At 41.1% G+C, this 26,219-nt stretch overlaps 1 long non-coding RNA gene across 2 annotated transcripts in view; it reads right to left on the minus strand.

Annotated features, from left to right (window-relative positions):
• LOC114040697 overlaps positions 1-26,219 on the minus strand; it is a 76,813-nt gene that overhangs the window by 47,336 nt on the left and 3,258 nt on the right. The window contains exon 1 of one of the 2 annotated variants that reach the window (XR_003568820.1): positions 4,109-4,247. The exons of the other annotated variant lie outside the window; for it this stretch is intronic. This is a non-coding gene — a long non-coding RNA (uncharacterized LOC114040697). Of the gene's footprint in view, positions 1-4,108; positions 4,248-26,219 lie in introns of those variants that run through there. 2 annotated transcript variants of the gene reach the window in all.

Consider the following 26,219-nt stretch of genomic DNA (forward strand, 5'->3'; position numbering starts at 1 on the left):
GATGCAAATGCAAAAGCCACTGAAATATTTTCAGTCTTAGTGAATGGCACAAAGTCACAAGGAATTCTAATCTGAATCATGAAACATTTTGAAAGGGATATTTTATTAACACCTTCATGTAAAAAATAACTAGTAAAGTGTTGCCAAGTATATGGCCTTCTGCATTAGAATTACAGTCAGAGAATACTGCACCTGGCAATGCCCGGCGAGATCATTTAGTCCCGTTCTCTCATCTTATAGATGAAGAGGTTGGGGCTCCAAGAGGGGGAGGGAGGTGCAGCCAAGGAAACACCCCAGGGTGGAAGCCTGGGGGCCTGTGTGGAAGTGCCTGCCTATCTGGAGGCCTTTGTTTCCTTATCCGAAAGCTGAGTTAGAATAGACCTGCTCCAGGGCTTCTTTGGGCCTTCCTCTGTGATCTCCCACACAACTGGTAAATGGCATAGCAACCAGAACTAGAACCCAGGTATCCCAACTCACAAGTCAGGATTCTTTTTGCTATCTCCAGTCCATCTATATCATTGTTCCAATCAGGGTTTACTGCTGCTTCAAGCTTAAAAACAGTTTGTTCTCTTTAGTAGGTTAACTACTCCCCTGACAGTCTTCTTCAGGCCTTTAATTTGTCTCACACACTCATTCTTAAGAGATAGTGCAAAGGTCAACTTCAGCCCAAACTACATCTGATGTACCACAAATTCTGAATGAGTGTGGTCTAAAATAATGAGCTCTTGCTGGAAAGATATTCCTAGACCTTGGAGAAGTTAGTGGTAAGCATTCAGAAGAAGAGTTTCTTAATGACTTCTGTTTCAATAGCATTTCATATTCCTTCATAATTAATTGTGTTCCTTTTTTAAGGAAAGATGATTTCACCTCTAAACCTGGACCATATAGGACTTTATTTCACAACCTTCACATTTAAATGAAACTTTATACCCCAAATTATTTTTACCTGATGAGGAAATTTGCATTTGGTTAAGGTAACCCATCCAAAAAAAAAAAAGGTTTTTATTTTATTCACAGAGAAAGCAACATATTTCCTAAGTATTCTTAAGTCCACATGCCCAAAAGGAAAAAAAAAAAAAGTTGAACAGTTTTAAGTAAATATGTAAGTTGGGGATTAAAGAGGGAAATGAGTTATTTTTGGTTAAATCCCAGGCCCATAAGGTAGTCCTGGCTGCTTCAGGGTTAACACCTCCTCCCCCCCCAGGCTGTCACCGGAGCAGCTGCTGCATAAGACTAAGACAATGGTATCTGTCCTGCTGCTCCAAGACCAAGTGGCAACAGAGAGATACAGGTATGATGTCATGTTTGGTTGGGTTTTGGCAAGGGAAGGAAAAAATGTTATAACTGGCAAGAAGGAACTTCAACTCCTAATGAAGAGCTTCATAAAATTTCCCTCTGGGGATCAGTTAGGATTTCAAGGGACAGAAGAAAGCTTCCCTCCTGACTTCTAATTCCCCGTTTCTCTGGCAGCTCCCCATGCAAGCCGAGGGCAATTCAGTAATCACAGGAACGTGAAAGTCCTGCCCAAAAATGAGAAGCCAGAGAATGCATCCAAATCCTACCCATCTTTAAACCAGATCAAGTTGCACCTTTTCCATGAAACCTTCTCTGACAACTCCCAGACCATGGCATTCTCTTCTTTCTCCAACTGCCTTAGAAGCAGGGGTTCTTAACCAGCTCTATGAATTTTTTTTTAATAATTTGATAACTGTATTTCAGTACAATTGGTTTTCTACATAATCCTATGTATTTTATACATTTAAAAACCTTCTGAAAAGGGGTTGACAGGCTTCACCAGACAGCCAAAGGTATCCATGACACAAAAAAAGGTTAAGAACCCATGATTTAGAATATTTAACATTAACAGTGTTGTTATCCTGTATCATTCACTGTTGTTTAATTTAATGTTAGTCTTGTGTCTCTGATGAAATTATAATCTCTTTTAGGGCAAATTCTGTGTTTAACGCATTTCTGATCCTCTTTAGCATATAGCAAGCAGTTACATGGTGCAGTGGATAGAGTCAGAAAGTGGACAGAGTCAGAAAGAGCTGAGTTCAAATCTGGCCTTAGATACTTCCTTGCTGTGTGACTCTGGGCTAGTCACTTAACCCTGTTTGCTTCAGTTTTGTCATCTGTAAAATGAGCTGGAGAAGGAAATGGCAAACCGCTCCAGTATCTTTGCCAAGAAAAACCCAACTGGGGTCACAGAGAGTTGCACACAACCGAACAATAACTAGCACATAGCATGGAGCTGGGTATATAATCAGTACACAAAGACAGCATAAGCTGGATTCCTGGCTTTGCTAATTTATTTCCTGTGAACTTGGACCAGTCATTGATCTTCTCAGTTTCACATTCCTCATCTATAAAATCAGTGAATTGAACTAGCTGATCTCTAAAGTCCCTTCGAGCTTTAAATCCTCTGATTCTATGATTACTGAACAATTAACCTTAAAATTCAGATTAAAATAACCTTTTACTGCTACTCATTTTTATATTGGGGGCCCACACACAAAGTCTCATTTTGGACCAAAATAGCTATTATGACTAATCATATGAGTCAACGTATAAATAAAATGCTAAATGAATGGCAGTTGTATGTCATATACTTCAGAAAGGGAAGAAACTGGCAGACTGCAATAGTCATTGATGATTTCATGGAAAGAATGGAATTGAGCCCTCATGTGGCACAACCACCTAAACTCTACAAGGTGCAGGTTCAGCCTTTGGCACCAGAATATTGTTGGGTCATGTGATTAAGACAGCAAAGTCTCAGGCCAGCTTATTAAAACAACATCAAGTTAGGAAGCTAAACAAACAGGAATGCTAAGTTGCCCCATTTCTGCAAGATTATCTGTGGGAACTGCTCAGGAGATGGTGCTGGTAGTGACTTGCTAGATTGTTAAGTGCTTTCTGACCTGTGAACTCATTAAAAAATATTTGTATATATTCAGCCATATGGTAGTAACTGTGGAGAGAAGCTTAAGACTCCCTCAAGGAGATTACAGTCTGCAGGTGGATGAGGCAGTTACACATGCAGACAGCTCTCAATGTAAGGCAGTGTATTATAAGAAGCACCGCATGAATGGTAAAGATGAGTATTATGAGTTCAGAAGAGGAGAGGAAATCACCCAGCTAAGTAAAAGAAAGCTTTCGTGGGAAGGTGAGGCTCAAGCTGGGCCTTAGAGGATAGGTTTGAATAACTAAGAAAAGAAGCATTTCAGTTGGGATAAGAAACATGACCCAAGTTGCAAAATGGGAACAGACGGCATATCCTGGGGGCAATAGGTGAATCTGGTTTAGGGCAGAAGATCTGTGTGGAGGATTGGTGGGAAATAAGGCTAGAGAGGTAAATCATGTTCAGATTATGGAAACATGGGTTCTAAAACCACATAATTTCCCATATTACTACAGTGCTTTAAAGTTTACAAAGTGGTTTACCCATAAGAATCCTATGAGATCGCCATGGACTTGTGTAGAACCCCTTTGTGTACACTCCCTCAACTCTGCCATCCCATTCACATGTTGGGGTCCCTAGAAGGCAACTGATGATTATTATTATTCTCAGAGTCCTCGGGTAACCCTGAGGGTCTGTGGAATTCCTAGTACTATCCCTCATAAGCCCCCACTAGTGTATTCCCCATTATCAGTCAGTCAACCAGTTGAACTCCATTAGCTTCTAGGAAAGGGAAAAGCAAGAGCAGTTAGCATAAAACATCTCTCCTCTCCCACAACCAGGGGCATGGTCTCTCCCTGCACACAAAGTACAACTGCAGACAGCACCCGCATTAAGACCATATATAGCAAAGAGGTTTCTTCCAACTCCTGACCCTAGAAGTCCTCTTTTCCCTGTGTGGAGTCCTCATGAATTCCCCTGTGAAGCGGTGTTGGTGATGGACAAACCGCTCTATTGCCCAGCTGGGCTGGCTCCGTAAGGGCGCAGTGTCTCCTCGGCACAGGCGGCTCAGCTTTTCGTGGGGCGTGGGCCCTGTCAGGCAGGTCACTCATCTGCTGTACCGGTTCCTCACAAGACTCAGCCCCTGCTTGGCCAGGCCACTCAGCCACAACAGGCTACACTGTTATTTTTGCCATATTATGTAATGCTCACCTGGGCACACTCATCTCATGGTTGCTGGTTGTTCCCTTTCCATCTCTATTGTTATTAGCTTCTGTGGACTCAGTCGCTAGGACCTTATGATCCCGTGAACTTACGTGATCTCTTGGTCACTTCCCTCTTTCAATATTCACTCATCTCACTGAGAACGAGAAAGAACAAAGAGAGATAAAGGCACTATGTGCTCATGGACACTTGGAAGTTATGTGGAAGAACATCACCAGCTGCCCCTCTCCCAGCCGGCAGCTCAAAGCAATTCTGCCTCACTCACGTCCAGGAAGGAAAGAGGGTGAGGGATGGGCAGGTCACACCTTTGTAAGCACACTCAGCTCCAGCTCATTGGCTCCTGAATCATTAGCTCCTTTGGCTTCATGGCCAGTTCAAGACTTTTCATCATCACCTATTACCAACATTTGAGTTACTCATGGCTAGGATCCAGCTCCCCAAAGTTTCCATGTGGGTGGATTAGAAGCAGGCAGAAAATACTCATACGTATTATAAAGACTGGTCCCTCACTGGCCAAACCCCTTATTACATTTGCACTATGGCAAGTATTATCATTCCTATTTTACAGATGAGGAAACTGAAATTCAAAAAGGTGAAGTGATTTATTCAAAGTCACACAGCTGGCAATTATTAAAACCAAGATCTAAACCTGTCCCTTGATTCTGAGACTCTTTCTTCTCTGTCATATTGCCATAGAATATTAACATCTGGGGTTTGATTCAGAGGAAGAAAGGAATCACTTGTGTCTGAGCCAAGCAGAAAGGGAATTGTACTTAACATGATCACTGTTGACTTAGATCCATGGAAGAGATGTTCTTGCTGAAACACACACAGCTTGATATAATAGAGTGAATACGTGAATGCAAAAGGATTTATTAAGCGTTTACTATGTGCCAAACATTGTGCTAAGCACTGATGTTATAAATACAAAACATTCTCATGGAGTTGACATTCTACTGGGAGAGACAGCATACAGAGGATAGCCGTGGTGGGGGAAGTACATTTTGGTCCAGAGTGTTATGGAGATGGCGAATGGTGCTACAGGGGGTCAGATTAACACATTTTATGCAGGAACAATGACAGAATAGATTTGTTCATGCTTCCTGCTTCCAGAATGGGGCATGGGAGAGGAGGATATGTGCACTGGAATAGAGAACTATACCGCAAACATAAACCAACTATGCCTGTAGCCATCTAGCTGCTTCTTCCTGCACTGTAGGTGCCCTGTCTAAGGAAAGGGGGAAAATGGGTAGTCATCATGAAACTGCTGGACTTTTTAAAGATTCAGACCTGTGGACTTCAACTATAGGATTTGGAGCTAGAATGGACCTTATGGACCTTTGGAGCTAGAATGGACCATCTATTTTAACCCCTTAATTTTATAGATGAGGAACCTGAGGTCGAGGTTTCTTGTCCAAAATCACAACCTAGTAAGTGTCAAAGTTGGGATTTGAATCCATGGGGTTTTTTTTGTTGTTTTTTTTTTGTTTGTTTTTTAAGGCAAGTGGGGTTAAGTGACTTGCCCAGGGTCACACAGCTACTAAGTATCCAGTGTTTGGTCTGAGGCCGGATTTGAACTCAGGTCCTCCTGACTTCAGGGCCAGTGCTGTATCTACTGCGCCACCTAGCTGCCCCTGAAACCATGTTTTCAACAACAAATCCAGGAGTCTTTCCACAATACCACCCTTCAACAAGTTAATCTGAATAGGATTTTAAACATAATTTCCTTTCTGCTTATCTAGGAGCATCAGTGACTCATTCCCCACTTTTGAGGAAAAAATGGACAGAACAGTGGGCTAGGAAGCAGGAGATCTGGGTTCTAATCCTAGCTCAGGTCACTTAACATCCCGGGGTATCAGTATTTTCATCTGTCACATGAGAAGTTTGGACTCTCCAGATATCTCAGGTTCTATGTAGCTCTTGAATTTGAGGATTCTTTAAAAATCACATATTTGCCTGTTGATTTCTCTTTTGTTTCAGGATAAAGTCCTGGGCAAACATGTACAAATGAATAGCAACCAATTCAGCCATGATTTAATGAACTGATAGGCTGAATGATCCACTTGGGTACCATAAGGTCTTAAGACAAATTAAACTAAGTATGAACCAAGTGCTTTTGTTTGTTGATTATGAAAAAACATTTGATTTGGTAAGATCCAAATGTCACCTTAAATGCTCTTTCACAACAAAGTACTGCCCATCCATACATCAAAATAATTCAACATTCCTTGAAAGATATGACAGAATAACATTCAGTTACTTATAATGCTGACACCAAGTCAAGACGCAAAACAATAGGATGTATGCTCATCAAAGGTATCTGCCACTGTGACAGAAGAGTCAGTGCAAAATACAAGTTGAAGAGGATCCCCCATGAATGACAAGGTCCTCCAGATATTCTTGTTTTATATAGGACATTATGCTGGTTGTGTCAAATTCCAGAATGTGGTAGAGCCTCCTGGAAAATATTTGTATCCACACAAAAGAATTTAGTCTGATAATCCACAGAGAAAAGATGGCTAAAGTGGATGAAGACTGTCTATTGCCTGGATGATGACATGCAGTTGGATGGGCAACTTACAGCACATGAATGGTTGAAGATTTGGGCCCAGGATTAAACAGGAGCAAGAGAGAAGGTTAGATTGCCTACAGGAAACTGCAAAGCTCCTCTAATGACCCTACATTTCTCCTAGAAACAAAGGCTCATTTTTTAAAATACCAGTATTCTACTGGTGATATGAATAGCTGTGAGAATGGAATACAACAATTTCCCCCAAATTAAAAATCAGTATCATGAAGAGGTCAATAGAGAAGTATGCGGTAGTTATGAGCAGACTGTAATATAGAAGCCATAATGAACTTTATGGAAGAACAGGAATAAAAGATTTCAAAGAGGAAATGAAGGACAAGAGAAGATGGGCTGGTTATGTAGAGAAGGGAGTGGAGAGTCCGAGCTAAATGTTCCACTGAAAAAAGTCCCCAGCACATTGGATGGACCCCCAGTGGTAAACTCAAAGGAGGGCATCTACAAGAGTAGATATGGTGGAATGGTGGTCAGCATCACTGAAAGGAGCTCTAAAACTTAGGACAGTACAAGTTCATTTATTAGAGTGCACCAACAACCCCCCAAGACAAATGCTCAAGTCACTTTCCAAAATCCCCATAGAATCCCTTGCAGTGGACTGCTAATGGCAATGGCTATCTCATGCCTGCACACTTAAGTGATCAGAGTAGGCTCCGGCAAGCTGCCGGGCCAGAGATCCCCAATCCCAGGTAAGACACTCACCACAAGGAACCCTGTTTTTACCTTTGCAAGCATGAATTATAATCACTTCCTAAAAATCTAACTGCTACTAACATTTCAGAAGTCATGAATTCTTGTTTTCCAAGGTGGCTCTCCACATGAAGGAAAGTGTGTCTACTAAACTTCATCTTGTAAAATCTACAGCTGTGGGTGGCAGAAAAACTAAAAAGTGTCTGAACCCATTTCCAAAATGTAGTTTTTGGAATCAGAAACCCTTCTTGATCTAAATAAAGTAACTTAACAAGTTTTCACTTTATTTAGAGAGAGAATTTGCATCCAATCCAACAACTTACCTGCCAAGTAGCAGTTTTATGGGAACTAAAACAGATGACTTATGAACCACTCGGCATACTTGTTTATAATGGAAATTGCAAATAAGAATAAATGATATAATTATGAAGTACATGTCACATGAAAGATTTTGACTTGAATGTTTTAGAGATACTTTGTGTTCTACAGGATAAGATACTGATCCTGAACTGATTAGAAACAATTTAGTTGCATAATATAACTATGATACATGCTTCCTTTTTCAGATAGGTTCAAGCTGTTAACTGGGCCTTTTTAATGCCTGTTGTTGTGTTTGAAGAACAGGATTTGTAAATCATAAAATCCCATGCTTCGTGTTCACAGGCAGGTCCTGGACTTATTCACCCAAAATGCCTGAGCTAGGAGAAACTGGAAAAGGAAGATGTGTGTCTAAAACTCTAGAGGAAGCAAGGGCCCGGCAGCACATTCCAGTGACTAACCTACATGGTTGAGCTGCCTGGAGATGCATGAAGTCCCCTCAGCCCAGACCCTGGAGACCGCACTTCTATCAGAAGTTACTTAAACTGACTGAAGGCGAAAAAGAAGAAACTCAAGATATGGGCTGTCTCAACCTTTGTGGGAAGGGAGGGAAGAGAGGGAAACCATGAGGCTTCATATTCGTCCATTAAATGGCAAGTTTGGGAGCCAAAGAAGATGCTACAGAATAGGTCAAATGTGTACCCTGTGCCTGCTGTCCAAGAGCTTTCATGCCAAAGAAGAGCAGACAAGTTTCCAGTTTGGTTTGAAAGAGAAATCAAACAGATGGTAACTTGCACAAATGTTGGGAATTACGAGAAATAGGTAAGAAATGGCTCTAAGTAATGAACAATCATTAAATATGTAAGAGAACCATTCATAAGTAAAGGAGCTACTTTATGTATTAAGAGAGTCACAACATCTCAGAGCGGAAGAGATCTTAGGGACAATCTAGTCCATTGTCTTTATTTTAAGAGAAGAGGAAGCTTGCCCTGGTAAATGGAAGTAATTTCCAAGATCACACAGAACTGGAACACAGGTCTCCTGATTCCCTCTAGAAACAATGGGGTTTTATGTATTCTAAGGTAATCTTGAAAAGTGATGGCAAGGTCAGAACTACAATAGAAATGAACTGCACACATACATACATATTCTTCTGCCTCTAACTGCAGTAATTTTGTAACAAGATAGCCTTTTAAACTCAATACAACTATACCTCAAGATAACTTTGTGCAAAGTTGCCTTCAAAGATAAATTCTTTATACTGATATAGCACTGATGGGAATGTGGTGGTGCCCCAATTCTCCCACAAACATATAAAGGCTAAAAATTCACCAGAATAAACAATGATAAAGAAAACTGGAAAGAATCATCTACAAACACGTCATCTGTTCCAGGACTATACAAAAAGACCTCCAAAATCCTGTGGAGATAAGCTACAGTAATTAGAAGATGAAATACAAAGCTGCCCAATCCCACAGCAAAAGATGGGGCAACAGCACCAATAAAATAGTGCCAATACCACAAGGCATAACCCAGGGCCTAATCTCCAGGTACACTAGGAAATGGGTCAGACCAGAATCCAGGCAGCCCATGCTCAACCCAGAAAATAGGCAGCTGCCCTACCCATTACCCAGGCAGCCTGTGCCTGAACCAGAGCAGGAGGCAAGGCCATACAACCTCTGCAGAAGCTGGGGCCTATTTTGAGCCACTGAATTCAGTACCTACCTCTACCAAACAGGAACATGGGAGCAGAGTTTGACCCAAGGACAAGCCCCCAAATTCAGACACTGAGACTAGAGATATGAGTAAATGGGGAAAAAAATGAAAAAGTAAATACCTGAACTGAGAGAAGCTCAAGCGTAAATTGCACAGAAGAGAATAAATCCATCCAAGGTGAGCCTTAGAGTCAAAAATAGTCATGGCCACAAGGAATAGAAGAGTACCCAGAAGAAGTGAAATAGATACAAATGGAAGAACTAGGGAAGAAAAAATGGCAAGGATTAAGAACTTAGCACAGATAGTAGAAAACTTTATCTAAGAACTTAACTACCTGAAAATTAAAATGGGCCAAGCAGAAACCAAAGAGAAACTGTGATAGAACAAGAAATATTAAAAATAAATAAATAAATAAATAAAAAGACTAAGGAAAAAAAAAACAGAAGAAAATGAGTAAGAGACATAGAAATCACTTCAAGGCAGGGTAATCTTGGAACCGCGAACTCCTCAGATTAGGTGGATATCATACTTTTAAAAATCCTAAATGAAAACTGCCTAGAACTATTAAAACCAGAGAATAAAGTGAAAATAGAAAAAATACACCAGTCACCTCCTGAGAGAAACCCCAAAATGGAAAATTCCATCATAAATGAAATCCAGACTTTCCAGGTCAAAGAAGAAATACTACACTTGGCCTTTGGCATTTACATGAGATTCCATCTCATTCAGTTTGGTCCAATGTTCTAGTCAGTCACAATTTCTCTGCATCTCGACTCTGAGGCTCAGTTAGTGCTATCCCACTTAGCTCTCTGTCCTGTGAAAAACATGCTAGTTATGTGACCCACAGATTTGGACTCAAGTGCCATGATCCCAAATATGTTTACAGAAGAAGCAGAAATGTCCTTCATCCAAGTCACTGATAAAAATGTTGAACAATATAAGGCCAAGGGCAGACCTTTGAGACTCTCCGCCAGTACCCCTCTTCCAAGCTGACCCGGAGCCATTAATGATTTTTGTGGAGCCAATCTTTCAACCAACTCCAAGTCTACCTAACTATACAATCACATAGTCTACATCTATTTCTGATCAGCCTAAATTGTGAATATTCTTCCGTCTTTCCCTCCTTCCTGCCTTTCCTTCCTTTCCAAAGCATTTTTTGTCTACTCCATGCCAGACACTGTACTAGGCACTGAAAATATCAAGGCAAAAATTAAATAGTCCCTGCCCTCATGGAGCAGGGACCATTCTTTTTCTCTCATTGTAATAACGGAACACAATCCATACAGGGTAGTAGTATCCAGGAAGCATTTTTTGGTATTGTTGACTTGATGACTATTCCCAGAGCTCCTGTAGGAAGCAGGGTGGCACACTTGACAACATCCTATGAAGATGACTGGGGAGCTTAGTGATTTGGTTCCACAGTATAAATGGCAAACACTCACTCATCAGGACCCAGGGTGCCAGGCTGACGTCCAACTGAAGGTAGGATTCCAACACAGCAGCATGGCAGCATGAAGATGGCTCAGGAATCTATTATTTCCTGCCTTTGTTACACATCATTCCTCAGTTTTAAGCCCTCTTCCCCAAATTCAAACTATATTCTCAGATACTATTTTTTTTTTTAACCTAAGCTTAATTCCCAAATCCTTCTTTTCATTTCAAGGTTCCTATCTTCAATAAGTGAAAGTAGTGAATGTATACATGAATAAATGAATGAATGAAAAAAAAATACTTATTGAGCGTTTAATTCTGTGCGAGGCACTGTGCTAAGTACTAGGAATGCGACTATAAACAAGTAGGAAAGTCTCTGCCCTTAGGGAGTTACCTTCATTAAACCAAACACTAAAAAGGCAGGGGAGAAGAGGAGGGAGGGGATACAGGCACAGTCACATGGTTTGGGAGTGGCCAGGAAGCAGGGTGGCCTGTCTCAGTGACCAGGGTCTCACTAATTATTGTTAGTAAATAATAATGGTGACATTTATATACGGTGTTATGGTTTGCAAAGCACTTTATATATATTATCCCATTTGATCCTCACAGGAAACACTCCGTATTCTTATCCCATTTTACAGAGAAAGAAACTAAGGTTTATCGAGATTAAATGACTTGCCCTTGGCCACTTAACTAATAAATATCAGAAGCAAGATTTAAATGACTGTTGCTGATACCATGTCTATGCTCCATTTGGACAACACTGATTTTCCACTTTGAGGAAAATATCACCTGTGCTCCTGTCTTCAGCACCTTAGTCAGACTTCATAGTCCCTAGAAATGTTTTCTAGGTTCTTTCTACATATATCCTTTGTTCCTATGTAAATTGCCAAAAACTGTCCATAAATTTAGAGCTAGAAGAGATCCCAGAAGCCATGTGGTCCAGCCCTCTGCCTGTCCCAACCCCCCACCCCACCACATTAAAGGTGGAAAAATTAGGCCTGCAGAGGTTAAGTGACTTGCCTAACTTCTTATAAATGTCAAAGACAGGATTTGAACCTAGGTTTCCTGGCTTTTGCTCTTTGCAACCTTTGCCACTGCCTCATTTCTGCAGCTTGTCCTTGGTACGTGCTTCACGAGAGCAACATGGCTTTCAGTTCATCTCCTGCCAAGTCAGCAGAGGCCACATGGCAGTGGAGAGTGCCAGACTCTGCACTCTGAAGGTCTCAGTGTGAATCTGGACTCTTTCATTTAAGAGCTCAGGCTCTTCATCTGTTAAATGAGGGAGGAGCACAAAATGACTTCTAAAGATGGTAAAAGCTCTCGAGATTCCACTGGCTTAGCCTCGGGAGCCTTCAGCTGGGAGTCACAACAAACTCCTTGCCCTTCTTAGGCCACCACACATGGCTGTCTAGGTCCTTGGGTGTGGCCTTTTGCCAAAGTTTTACAGAACAAATCCTTTTATTAAGGGGATTTATCCTGTGAAGTTTGGTTTCAGTCAAAGGACTGTATTTGAGGACCTAGAGGGCGACATGCAGCCTTGAGGCCCCAGGTTTCCCACCCCTGCAGGCTGCCTCTTCTTCCTCGGATCATCCTCATCATCCTCATCGTTGCTTGATCCTTATTCAGGTAGTGCAGGTTCCCTACCCTTGGTTTAGAGCTTTGATCTTTTCCACCTACTTCTTAAACTGATTTAGGAGAATTCTGAACAGGTGCTTAAGGCATGCACGCTTTAGAAACTGCTGAAGCCTGGACCAATTGGTACAGCTGAACTGAATAATTCTACCCACAGGACAGTAAGTGGGGGAGTAATCAGAATGCCCTTTCAGCTTCAGCACCGTGTGAGACAATGACCACAGAAATCAAGAGTTTGGAGTCTGAATCAGAGATCAGAAAAGGTCTTTATTCTTTCTCAAGAGAAAGGGCACAGCCCTCATCACTCAAACAGTGGCAGCCAGGGAGTGCACCCGCTGTCTGTGAGAAGCAAAGTTTTATATCCCTAATGCGTGCCCCCTCCCACTCTCACATCTTTCCCCCATTGGCTGAGTGCGCAAGGCACACAATCTAAACGGGGCAACTAATACCCAATAGAAGCAAACATGCCCATATTTGGAAACTAGACGTATGCATGTACCAGGAAGCAGGAGCAACCAGGAACTGCCTGTGCTGACCTCGATTTTGAGCAAGGAAAACTTAACTCAGGGTTTTCTAGAAGAGTGAAACTAAGGCCTGAGGGAACTGCACTTTAGGCCATCTCTCACAGGCACCCATACGAAATATTCCTTTATGGAAGTACTGTCCTACCCAGAATTCTGAGAAAATTGGGGGTTAGGATGAGATTTCTCCTCCTTACCCCAACTGGCATAGCACCCAAGGCCTGACATTGTTTTGTTCGGCTCCTGGGTGAGGCTGTATGAGCAGACTGTACTCACAAACTGGTAGACAAATTAGATTAGCCTCAATAAAGGAAAATTCCTCCTCTTTCATTGCTAGAGTTACAAATTCTGTAGAAAAGACCTGTAACTGATGGTATACAAGCTCTGGAAACATGCCCCATTCCCCCCCTCCCCAACTCTCCTTGAATTTCCCCTCGAGATCAAGTCTCTCGAATTCGCCTGAGGCTATAATCCTCTCAACTGGCCTTTCACTATCACCAATGCCCAATCTTCCAATACTCTGTTACCCTTAACCTAGCCCAGCCCTCCACTGTCTGTTACCTCTGAATGGCCCCCAGCTACTTCTCACCCTTGATCCTATCTAGACCCTATTCTATCTCCCAGTCATCCCATCCATGATTAGTTTTGCTAAATTGTTGATTTTTCTTTTTTTTTATTCTTTATTCTGAGGGATCACTCATTGGGTAGAGGAGAGGAAAGAGAGAGATTTAAAAACGTAAGTGATGTAAAAATGAAAGCTATTAATGGTTTTAAAAATTCCATTTGGAGGCAATTGGGTTATGTGACTTCCCCAGTGTCACACAGCTAGTAAGTATCTGAGATTGGTTTGAACTCAGGTCTTCTTGACTCCACTTCTATCCACTTCAACACCTAGCTGTCCTGCCTCCAAATAAAATAAAGTAAAACAAAAAAGTACCAGTGTAGTCCTGAGGTTCACCCTCCATGACCTGTCCACTTCTTTTGTTGATAACATCTTCCATTAACTTCTAAACTTTCCTATCATTCTCGCTAAAAGCATTAGTCAATCAATGAGCAAGCATTCATTAAGCACCTACTATGTGCTAGGCACAGAGTTGCCCCTTTCTGTCTTGGTTCCAGTGTTGAGGTTTAGGGGTGCTGGGATCCCAAAATAGCAACACAAGGGTTCTCCCTGAATGAATTCAACCCAAGCCTTCTTTTAGCCAAAGACAAGGTTTATTAAAAATCGCCTTATTGGCCAGACTCTTAAGGAATCAGAACATTCGCATAGCTAATGCAAGTGGGCCAGATTGAATCTGAGCCCCTTAATAGCAGCAAGATGGATCTTATATACAGAAAGACTGTGGGAGGGATCTTGGAGTGTTCAAGTAGTTTGGGGTGACTGGGAGAAGGGGTCTAGGGAGGATCTTGATGAAGTGGCCATTAGGTTGGGGTGACTGGGAGGTAGAATGGGGTCTAGGTAGGATCAAGGGTAGGAAGTAGTCAAGGGACAGGCTGGGCTAGGTTAAGGGTAACAGAGAATTGGGAGATTAGGCATTCATGAAAATGAAAGGCGAGCTGAGAGGATTATAGCCTCTGGTGAATGCCAGAGACTTGATCAAGTGGGGAAATTCAAGGAGTGTGTTTCCAGAGCCTGTATCCAGGTCATTCCCCCCTCAAACAAATGGGACTCAAATTCTCTTGGGGAAAGGGGCAAAGGTCTTGGCTAGGGTCTGTACCTCCTCAGAACCACTGGCTAGGCCTTTCCTCACTAGTTCAAGAACAGCTTTGAGTGGCTTTAAAAAGACACCATTTAAGCAGCTGGGGTGAGCCCTACAGTGATGTCAATGGAGAATGCAAGAACTCCTTTGGAGGAAGTGGATTCCACTCTGCTGGGTATGGGGAAGGCGAAGGGGGAGTCCCCATCCTGAAGAATACCATTATGAGCATGGGGAATGTGAGTGAATGCAGGAAATACACACGGTGGGATTTTTTTGTATTTCAATTGTCATGAACTACATTTGTTGGTTTTTTAATGGCAGTTGTTGTGAACTACATGTGTTGGTTTTCTAGGCTTTCAGTAAAACTTTCCTTTTGCACATCATAGACAGTTCATATGGAAGTATGGAATCATGGTCAACCTTTTGGACCATCAAGTGGAAAGATTTTCCCAAGTTTCCAGGGATGGTGGTGGCTTACTCAGTGAAGTATAATATTCCCCAGAAAAGACAATCTGAATGCTTTCTGGTACAGGTGCCCCTGGTGCAATGGTTAGATGTGGACCATTAATTCACTTAGGCAGACATAATTGGAATATTATTGTTCCTAGCTGGCAAGGGAATGCTTTGAGAGGCAGTGTGTTGTAGTGGATAATGTGTCTGCCTTTGCTCTTGATGGCTATGTGACTCTGGTCAAGTCACTTGTCTTCTCCCAGTGCCTCAGGGAACTCTCTAGCACTATAAATTTTCAAGACAGTTCATAGGATCACAGACTTAGAGCTGGAAGAGACCATACTGGTTATCCAAGCCTCTCGATCAGTAAACAGTAAGTGCCCTCTGTTTGCCAGGCACTGGGAATACAAAGAAAAAAATGAGACACTTTTTGCTTCCAAGTTTACATTCTGTTAAGGAAACAACATGAACTTGTAAAAGTAGATGCAAAATATAAACAAAGCAATGAACATGTAATTTTGGGAGGAAGGTAATAGCAGGAGGATTGGTGAGGTGTGAGCTCACACTTAGGTCCAGCTCTGAAGAAAGCAAGGGATTCTAGGAGGCGGAGGTGAGGAGGGCATGCCAGGCAAAGGGAACAGTCTGGACAAAGGCAAGGGAGTGGGAGATGGACTGATATGTTTGAGGAACAGCAATCGACCAATGAACAATCAAGTTTTTAAAAATAAATTTTATTGATCTTTTTTTATCACCTCCTTTATGCCTCCTCATTGACCCTCACAGAGGCCCATTTATTATAACAAAGGCCTTTTTTTCAAGAGGAAGAGGTTAACAAGTAGTTATTAAGCACCTACCATATGCCAAGCACTATGCTAGGTGCTGGTAATAGAAAAACAATGAATGAAGCAATACTTGAAAGAAACTAAGAAGGCCTGTCTGGAACACAGAGTTCATGAAGGAGAGAAATACGTCAAGGAATAAGCTTGGGAAGGCATGTGGAACCAGGTTGTGAAACCTTTGAAATGCCAAGTTGGAGTTTGTATTTACTCTTAGAGGCAAGGGGAGTGGCTAGAACTTGAGGAACAGAGGAGGGGCGTGGGTATTATTGGCCTGTTACTTTGGCAGCTGCTTGAAGTAGGGATTGGAGAGGAGTGAAATGACTTGCCCAAGGTTATACATGTCAAAAATAACAGACTTTGGTTACTAATCTGCACAATAGTGAGTTTTCTCCCTGGGGGTGCCAAGCACAGATGAAATCACAAGTTCAGACCTCAAATAAAGATGATTTTATAACAGTGGCAAATCTTGGGCTATTTTCATATTTTAAAAGTAATTACCCCCTTCATATAAAATAACATGTAAATTCATGTCCGAGTCTTACTAAAGGGATGATTTTCTGTTCACATGTAAAAACAAGCAGAAATAGAAATTTGGTGTGTAATTTCTATTCCCAAAATGTGGCCTTCACCCTGCAAATATTGATAGGGGAAGGGCACTGCATTCAAAAGGGAAAGATACCAGGAAGGAAGACCTGAAGGTTTTCTTAAAACAATTCACATTACACTATGTTTAGTAAGTCATTTGGAATTACCATTTTCTTCTGTTTGATTATAATGCCTGGGTTGTAAAGGAATAGGGGATCCCCAGATTCAGGGGAACTAGAGAAAAGGGAGTTATCAGTGCCCTGAAACTAAGGGCAAAGCACTACCACTTATGCTGAGGACTTTCTACTTCCCCCCCCCCACCTCCAAGGTTGTTTTAATGGGATTCCCTTTTCTGTGAGATTTAATCCCTTCTTAAAGGAGGAGATGGTAGTACTGTATTTTGGAGGTTCTTGTCTGTCAACTGGAATGAGTGCAGGGTCCTATGGGAATCCTGACATATTCTTGGTGTCAGCTTATACCTGCCAGGGAGCCTGAGAGCTATGCAGAGGTGCCAGTCATCTCTCTTGGAAGTGAAGTAAATTTCCAGTTGCATCTCACCACATTCAACAGCAACACCTTGCTGGTGGTGATACAGGAGGAGCCCACATACTGCCCTAGAAGGGAGTTGGCAGCTCTCAATAGAACAGGCATTTAAACAAGTAGGAAAAATGATGGTCTCAAGTCCTGGACAGTCTGCAAACTCATTCATTGAGTGACTGAAGCAGGCTAGGAGGTAGAAAAAAAAAACTCCGGTATGATTAACCAGGGCATCAGGGAGGGAAAAAATGAGAAGGGACCTTCTGTAAAAGCCTAATTCATTGGGAGAGTTTTGTGTGCCTGACAGCAGCCCTTCTGCAAGGTGAATTCTTTCATAAAGGGCCTCATTCACAGTCTGCCAAGACATCCATGACCTATTCTCGAATTCACACAAAAATTAAAAGAAAAACAACAGCCTGGCTAATTTAGCGACTTGCAAGATGCAGCTGGTGCTACTGTTTGCACAAAAATTGGCCTGCTCCTTCCCACCCCCACCCCCACCAGTCCAATTGCTTACACCTCCCCACCCCCAACCTTTTCGATATGTTTTTCTTAGTTATTTTGTATCCTACAGCATCAGCATGATTGTGACAACTGACTGACTAAGCTGGCACTGTGGGATACAGAATAACAAAGGCGTAATGTATCAGGATGGCAAGGGACTGGGGCCTGTGTGGGAAATGCACACAGAACAGCAAGAGGGTTGGCTGAGTCCAGCAGTGAGATCAGCTGAGAGATTTGGAACATTTAAAAATAATAATAATTTTAGTAAAAACTAAATGAAAGGCTTCAGTAGGCCAGGATGCATTTCTTCTTAGTATCCTGGTGGGCTGACTGCTTTGCAACTGCCAGGTAGAGAGCTCTCTGGAGCCCAGACCTGGTGGTCTCACTGGGCTGCTCTCTCTCCTTGAATGGTCTGAGATACAAAGTCCTGTTTGTGACAATCACCTTCGAGTACCTTTCAGCACTAAAATATCTTGTTTAGGATCACTTTTTCCAGTCACTTCCTTGGGGAGGATATGTAGCACCTTCTGTTTGACCATCAAACAGCTGTGTTTCCTGCCCAGTAGGAGATCCGGCCTTCTGGGTGCTACTTTCAGCTCCACAACAGACTTTCTGATGGGCTGCTCTGGGGTATAAAGACAGGCAGTTCTGCACTGCTTTACTCCTTCCGGTGGTCACCCATGAATGGCAGCTCAGCCTGCCTCCTTGCCTTTATAGCAAGGGCTGTGTTGATACTGAATGAATATGCACTGGCTGCTTTGGGAGGGGGAAAGGGCAGAGGGCATGTGCTTCAATTACATGGCTTATTTTGTCTGCCTCTTTATAAACTCATCTTCTGTGGAGCTGGGCCCATGGCTGGCAACTTCTGTGGCTTTTAAACTTACTTAGCAGCTGCCTGACTGCCCTATCAACAAGCTTGGTAGAGCCAAATTCAGTTATACTCAAAACTGACTGGCCATGAGCCCAATATACACATAAACTGACACGTAGTCTGTCAGCGAAATCCAACCCCGAACTCTTCCCCACCTTTAGTCAGGATTTGACTTTTCCTTAAATGACTCTAAAGGTAAATAAGTGGGCTGTGGTGCTCAACAGGGCCAGATCTTAGTGAAGTTGACCAAGGTCAACAATTATGACCATAGTCTTTCATTGTCCTGTCCCCATCCAGGCTTCACCCTGCAGAGCTCAAAGCCTCTCCTGTTATTATTCACGTTGTCAAAGGGAGACAGGTGTAGCCTACAGAGGGCAGCCATAAGATCTGCTAGTGGTCAGGTCTGGAGAAAGAAGCAGATGCAACACCCACTTGTTCATAAACAAATTCCAGTCTGATCATTTTGCCAAGATCAGGGAATAGAGTTTAGAAACTGCGGAAAAGGATTTGTTTGGACACTGGGCAGAACTCCCTCCACTTAAGAACTGACAACTTGATATGCCCAAAGGAAACAGCAGAGGGAAACTTGAACCTAGAAAAAAAGTCAACTGATAATGAAGGGAGAGTTAATTACTTGGAAGCTAACAATGCCAGGTTGAGATGTTCAGATGGCTCTAGCTTCCATTCTCCTCTCCTTTCAGGTGAAAACCCAGCAGGCCTCTAGCTAGATTCTTAGATGCATGTACAGTTCCCAGATTATAGCAGCTTTTATTCGCTCGGAGAAACTGATCCCCACTCATTTTCAGCCCCATTTTTTTCCTCCAGAGTGGTTTTTAGCACAGTATTATTATGGTTAGTGTTTAAAAAGAAAAAAGTAAACGAAGAGGGAACTAGAGCTAAGGTTGATGACAGATTTACATAATATCCCCAGGTCCCAAAGCCCAACATTTCCTAGAATTAGAACTCAGGACATGGGCAAATTCAGCTATAGTACTTACAGTAAAGACAGATATAGACATAATTATTTTTACCAAGATGTCTCTAGCTTTCCCCGAAAACTGCCTTCCATTTACTATGCATATATCTTATATGTACCAAATTATTTACATGTTAGCTCCCCAACTAGAAAGTATGCTGCCTCCCAACACACAGCATATACCCAACAACCTGTAAACTAGCTGAAATTTTACACAGCTCAACAGTGATATCTAAAAATTGCAAATGAATACTAGCTACCCATTGATGAGCACAGTATACAATCAAACAGAAAAATCACTGGATATGGAACCAAAGGACCTGTTTAAATCTTGCCTCTGTTACATACTATCTGTATGACCTTGGACAGATCACTTAACCACTCTAAGCCTCAGTTTCATCATCCTTAAAATGAAGGGCTAGATGGATTCTTATATCTTAGGCAGGTGAGTGGTACAATGGATAGAACCATGGGACTGGAGTCAGCAAGACCTAGATTCAAATCCAGCCTCAGCCACTTAGTAGTTGTGGGACCCTGGGCAAGTCACTTAACCTCCCAGCCTCAGATCCCTCATCTGTAAAATGGGATAATAACAGCACCTACTTTGCAAGGTTGTGGTGAGGATCAGTTGAGATGGTATTTGTTAAAGTACTTATAACAGTGCTTGGTACATGGTAAGAACTATAAAAATGTTTATTCCCTTCCCTTATGCCCCTTCTAGCTTTATGACCCTATGACTTTTAAAACCTCTCATTAGCACAATGAGAAAATTAAAATGGAAAAAGTAGTTAAACCTGACCAAATATACCTAAAGAAGGCTCAATGAAGGTGAAAAGGTTTGGGGACATTGAGGATTCAATTCTTTTAAAAAATGAGAGTAAAAGATATCAATTAAAAAAAAAATCCAGTCATCGTTACTTCCAAAAAAGGTGCAGCTGAGCATATGTCAGTCAGTCAATAGTCAATAAACATTTATGTCAGGCACTATGCTAAGTGCTAGAGATACAAAGAGGCAAAAGACAGCCCCTGCCTTCAAAGGAACTCACAACATAATGAGGGAGACAACATACAAATAAGCTATATACAGGATAATCAACTGAGGGAAGGCAGTAGAATTAAGAGGGACTGGGAAAGGATTCCCACAGAAGGTAGGATTTCATCTGGGACTTGAAGGAAAGCCAGGGAAGTCAAGAAGTAGAGATGAAGAGGGGGGGAGAATTCTAGCTACAGGGGATAGCCAGTAAAAATGTCCCAAGTCTAGAGATGGAATGTCTTTTTGAGGAACAGCAAGCAAGGAGACCAGTATCACTGGATCAAAGAGTATGAAGGGGAGTGTAAGGTGTAAGAAGACTGGAAAGTTGGGGGTGGTAGTAGTGGTGGGGTGGGAGTGAGACATACGTTATGCATGTCTCTGAATGCCAAACATAGGATCAATATGATTAGACAATAACCTAGTCATATGGATTCAGAAATGGTTCGACAGCCAGATTCAATGAGGAGTTGTGAATGGTTCAGTGTCAGTATGGCAGGAGCCTTCCACTGGAGCACATCAGGAATCTGTTGGCTCTGTACTGTTGAAAATTTTTATCAATGACTTCAATAAAGGCATAGATGGTGTACTCATCAAATTTTCAGATCACACCAAGCTGGGCGGAATAGGTAACATAAAGAATCCAACACAAAAGCAGGATCAAAAGGATCTTGTCAAACTCGAGCATTGTGCTGAATCTAAAAAAATGAAATTCAACAGGGATAAATGTAAAGTCTTGCACTTAGATGCAAAAGCATCCTCTCCACTGGTCAATTCACTTAACCCTCTTTATCCTTAGTTTCATCATCTCTAAAATGGCGATAATAATAGCACCCACAGCACAGAGTTATTGTGTCTACCAAATGAGGTAACAGGTAAAGCACTTAAAGCCCTAAGTAAATATTATCTACTACTATAGCAATCACTTAATAAATGCTTATTGAATGAGCAAATCCCTTAACAAAGCCTGACTATCCATATAACACAAACCAAATGAGTGGAGAATGCCTATTGTCCAGAGTATAGTTTGCACCTGGAGAGGGATTCCATCGAGCTGGTCATCTGGGAGTGAGCAGAGATCAGAACTGGAGGAAGTGAGTAGGTTGGATTGCATTTGGGAAATGGTGCAGAGTTTTCAATGACCCTGACTGTCTCTCTTTTTTGGGGGGGGGGAGAATCAGACCTATTATTTCATTGGTATTGGGAGCTCCTGATAACAAACTCCCTCTCCTAGTGCAGGTCAGCATTTACTTTGCAATCTAGAGTTTTGGAGTGCTCTGCAGCACTCTGACTTGCCCAGGGTTGCATGTCCAAGAGGAAGCAGAGGTGGGAAGTAAATCCAAGTACGGAAGCCTTTCCATCCACTACAGATCCTAAGTGGTGCCAGCAATGAATCCTCTGTATCTTATGTTGCCTCTCTCCCTAAAAAAAAAGCAAACCAAAAAACAAAAACCTATCCCTTTAACACTGATATTCTTTCACTAATTCTAGTTGGCAGCAATCATGGACTATTATAGTCTCTGAGGAATCAAAATAGCAAGTTCACTCAAAGGGCAATGCATGAGACATATAAGATGACTGTAGCATATTACCAGTGATGATTTTTTGTGGACCAAATGGCATCAAAGATATCAATGAGTTGTACAACTAGAAAAAAAAAGGGCTGCCTATGTATCTAGATCAAGGAGCTTCAGATGCATTGTAATAATGCATCTCCTGATACATTAGTACCTGTGGAATTTTTTAAAGTGAGAGGATTAAATAATTTTTAAAGAAATGCAAACTTCTGTTTTACTAAATATGATTTCTAATAATTATCACTTATTAATAGCTTATTTTGTAATCAACCTTCTCTTTAGTAATTTTTGCTTTTCCTTCACTGCCATTTCTGGCTTCCCTTTCCAACTTGGTAGTAATTTCCAGTGAAGAAGTTCCTTAGCATGTGGAGTGAACAGAAGCCTTGTGGAATAATAGTTCTCTAATTTTTTGGTCTTAGGACCTCCTTACAGCTTTTGTTTACGTGAGGTATGCCTATCAATATTTACCATATTAGATATTAAGATGGATAAAATTTTAAAATATTTATTCATTTAAAACATCAATAATAAATTGATTACGTGTTGGCATGTAAATAACATATTTTTATGAAAAAGAGATTTTCCAAAACAAAAAAATTAGTGAGAAATGGCATTATTTTACATTTTTTTCCCCAAAACTCTTTAATGTCTGGCTTAATAGAAGACAGCTGGATTCTCATATATGCTTCTGCATTCAATCTGTTGTGATATGTTGTTTTGGTTGAAGTATATGAAGAAAATCTGGCCTCACACAAATATGTAGTTGGAAAAGGGAGGGCTGTTTTGAATAGGCAAATAACATTTTAGTATTATTATGAAAATTGTATTGACCTTTTCGGACTTCCTGAAAGGGTTTTGGGAAGGGGGGCAAGGGTCTATGGACCACACTATGAGAACTACTGTTGGGGCATATATAAGAGAACAAAAAAAGACAAGATGTTGAGAAGGACATGCAATAGTGGAAGGAGCATCCACATGGATCAGATCACAGAACCAATGAAGTACTGCAGTAACTAACTCAGAGTGTTTAAGACATTGAAGGGGATACGAATATTCACTGGTGGAGAGCACATCAACTTTGATCAGTTCACAGATCTTTGAAGTGTTTTTAGGTGTGTATATACACACTGTGCATGTATATACATGTATACACACACATTTCTATTTCCACTGAGTACCAAACAAGAGGAAATCAGGTTAGAAATAACGAAAATAATTTTTTAAAATAGATTTTTATTTATTTTGTTTTTAACATCACCTAGATTTTTCTTTGCATTCTCCCCCCCAACTCCATCTGAAAGAGCTCTCTCTTATAACAAAGTTTTTTTTTTAAAGAGAAAATCACCAAAACAAACACATTAAAAACAAATTCTGAGGTCATCTCTAATGTTATGAATCTGTGGATCCCCCACCTCTCAAAGCAGGGCAGTGTGCATGTGTGTGGGGGGGATGGATTTTGTTGAAGACAATTTAATAGTGATGAAGTAACAGTAAGTAGGCAGCCTATCCCTTCTTACTAAGGGATGAGATAAGGGATAAGAGTGAACTGTCAATATAATAGGTAGATGCTCAAGTTTTCTCAGAGACAGTTTAATTTGTTACCAAATACTAGTTGCCCATAGGTTCTTTTGATTGAGTTGTCCTATGCCAAACAGACTTCTGCAATCCTCAAAAAAAAAAGAAAAGAAAAAGTTTTCCTAGAGCGATAACGATTCCTAACTAGTTTTCAGACTCATGTCATCCTCCCATCCCTTTCTGTTAAACATAAGTATTTTCTCCCACCTGCTGCCAATGAATTTTTCTTTAGATATGGGGGAAGGGTGAGGATCTAATACATCCTTTATCTAGAGAGAGTTACAAATTAATCATATTGATTGCATGATAAAGCAGCTAGGTGGTACAGTAGATTGAGTGCTAGACTTGAAGTCAGAGACACGTGACTTCAAATTATCTCAGACACTTTTGTGTGACCCTGGGCAAGTCACTTAACCTTTCTGAGTTTCCTCACCTGTAAAATGGAGATAATAATAGCACCTATCTGTCAAAGCTGACGTAAATATCAAATGATATAGCATATAGAACAGACTTGGCAGACCTGAAAGTGCTATATGTAAATGCCACTATGATTATTATCGATTGGTCACTTCAATAAAATAACAGCCTTGAATGACCCCCCCCCCCCAGAACTAAGTAGAATGACCAGTCATTTTGGTGACTTTGCTACCTGACAGAATTAATTAACCATACCATTTTGACTCGTCACAGACATAGCCTTGTGGTTAAAGAGATTAAATTCAACATGGAACTTAGACAGGAGATTTGGACAAAATACCTTTAAATAACCAGTTGAATCAAGTATGATTGTGTTCTCTACCATGGCCACCGTGCTGAGTACTATTAAACACCAATTTAAAGACAGGCCCCTTGGCTTCTTATAAGGATCATATGGACTATTTGTGCCCAACCTGTGGTAGAGCCTTCTGAGCTTGAACTGGTATGATCAGCAGCCAACGTATTGTACACTGACTCCAACATTGTGATATCATTTTGGTCCTCTTCAAGAACGAAGCAAACAACAACAGTGTGGCCACTCTAGTGACTGATTTTCTATTTAGGGAGATGGCAAACTGTTTGTGGATTTGTTAATGCTGCAATATTTATCAGATGGTTATTTGCCTAACATACCCCAAAGCAAATAAATCTAAACAGAAAAGATCAAATCATCACCATTTCCTCAGGACACTATTTCATTTTCCTCAATGCATTCTGTTTACTATTCAAGTCTCTGGTACCAATATAATACAACACCTAGAGTCAGATGAGAACTTACTTCAGTGCCCCTTGATTTTGTCGGTGTGAGTACTTGTTCCACCGACAGCAACTCCAGTGTGATTAAAATAGTCTTTGAGTGTCACTGTGGCCAAAGAAGTCATCATCCTGCCCCCAATCTGCTAATGAGTGGCTTTGAACTTAACTGGGCTGGTCTCTTGAATAACAAATCATCCCTGAGTCCAAAACCAGAAAGAAGACTTTTCAAGTTGATAGGATATACCAGAACTTGCACAACACTGGCCTTTAAAAACCCAGTGGTCATTTTTATGCCAGAGTGAGGTATCAGAGTAGAAAAAGAAATTTTCCATTAAGTGGGTTGAGTAACCCAAGCTATAGGCCTTCTATCAAGAATACAAAGGGAGCAGGCTCAGAATAGAATGGGCTTCTGGTCTCAATCTTGGGTGAGGGGAGGACTTCACATAACTTGTAGGTCTTGAACCGTATTTTAGTTTTTTATTCAAATGAACACATGCTATTTTGAGGTTTCATATGTTAACTTCCTAATTATGCTGTTCAGCTCAGCAAAAGAGCTGAGATACAGCTGATAAGCCAAAGTAGCAGCATACAGCATGTCCCTTAGATTGTTTTCTTATCTGCTGAGCCAGTGAAGCCATTTTTAAAGGGCAACTAACCCTGTTTGTGACAAAGTAACATTCTTTTTCCTTGCCACTCCCCTGATGGAAGAACATTGTAACAAACAGAAGAAACACAAGGTGAAAAGAATCATCCTATGTTCATATCTAGATGAAGAGCAATGGTACATTTAGGCTAATACAGTCCATCCTCTCTAAGGTGTCTATTTGCTCTTGAGGCACTAGTAATCCGTGCAGATAACTCATTAGTGATAATGAATGTTAGATGCACCTAGGTTCCTGCAATTCAGTGGATAAAAACATCCTAAACTTGGATTTGCTAGTTTTTTTTTTTTTTTTGGTTTGGTTTTGGTTGCTTCTTTAATGTGCTTTAGCTTGAAATTTGCAGGTATTAGGATTTATCATTTTGTGTTTAATTATGATACTTTTATTGACAAATAAAATTCAGTCTGGGATGGGGGAAATAATTCACAAAGTAAACTGTATCCAAGAAATCCAGAAGAGAGGGAGGAAGGAAATATAATGTTAAGGCTGACAATTCAGTCAGGGTATATAAGTTTGCTTTGGTGACCTCTTGTAGTATTAAACATTCCAGCACCTGCACTATAAAAAAAAAACCTCCCAATAACCTTGTAAATACCTTTACCTTTGAAATATCTAAATGAACTAGCTGGAGTTATGAATTAATAGCTTGTAACAGTTCACCTTAA

The sequence above is a fragment of the Vombatus ursinus genome, unplaced genomic scaffold (assembly GCF_900497805.2).
Source record: "Vombatus ursinus unplaced genomic scaffold, bare-nosed wombat genome assembly UNPS02000749.1, whole genome shotgun sequence".
NCBI lineage: Eukaryota > Metazoa > Chordata > Mammalia > Diprotodontia > Vombatidae > Vombatus > Vombatus ursinus.